Here is a 1,121-nt window from a genome sequence, read left to right on the forward strand (position 1 = left end):
ACTGTTGATGGCCTATAGGACAGCACAGCATGAAACCACTGGATACACTCCAGCAAAGTTGATGTTTGGTCGGGAACGTTGGTTGCCAGTGGATCTGTTAACAGGATGTCCACCATATGAAGAGTTGTCTGAGAATGTGTCAGAGTTTGTGAAAGTGTTATCGGAAAGGATGGATGGTATCCACCATCAAGTGCGTTCAAACTTGAAAACGTCTGTTGATTCGATGAAGTCAACTTATGATAAGAGATCTACTGAAGCCAACTTTGTACCAGGAGACAAGGTATGGTTGTATAATCCCAGGAAGACCAAAGGAAAGTGTCCTAAGTTGTCTTCTCCATGGGAGCGCCCATATAACATAGTGGATCGTCTCTCACACGTGACTTATCCGGGTAAAATGTGGTCGGCGAGGTAAGCCACAAGTGGTGCATGGCAACAATTTTTGGCATTATCATGGCCAGGACATTTCAGTTGGAATGAAGTGAACAAAGGAACAAATGACCCCGCTGAAGAAGTGTCACCCGAAAAAGCCACTGTCGAAGAAGAAACTCTACTCAATTTTGAGAAGGGAAATGGTGAAGCTCTTGATGAAGTTACTACCACTGATGTGACTGTTACCGATGATAGGACATTTCCTGATGAAGCAGATGAACCCCACATGAAGCAGTAGTCAACGAGACAGAGACCAGTACAGAAGAAGATACGTCCCGTAAAATTAGGAGACTTTGTTGAATTGTAATTTTGAGTTTGTAATTCTGTACATTTAATTAAGTTATTGTTAATTGTTATTGGTTTAATGTGAGTGGCTATTGTTCGGGACGAACAATACTAAAGAAGGGGAAGTGTTACAACATCGAGGTCACTTGACTATTATCACGCCACGTCATTCTCGAACTTTCACGTCTTTTCCTTAAATCTCGTGATCTTTCTAGATATAGTGTAGTCTTGTATATATAAGACCGGCCACGAAGCGACGGGGAGACAATTAGTAATTGAACTGCAGTCAGAGAGTGTGTAATTGAACTGAGTATTGTCGAGCACGTGAGACGTTCTTTGAGAATTATAGCGTTGTTATAGAGCGACTGTTGAAATTAAGTGTATCGGTAAAGTTGTATTCGGAAAGA

Source organism: Limulus polyphemus, unplaced genomic scaffold (genome assembly GCF_000517525.1).
Source record: "Limulus polyphemus unplaced genomic scaffold, Limulus_polyphemus-2.1.2 Scaffold1942, whole genome shotgun sequence".
Taxonomy (NCBI): Eukaryota; Metazoa; Arthropoda; class Merostomata; order Xiphosura; family Limulidae; genus Limulus; species Limulus polyphemus.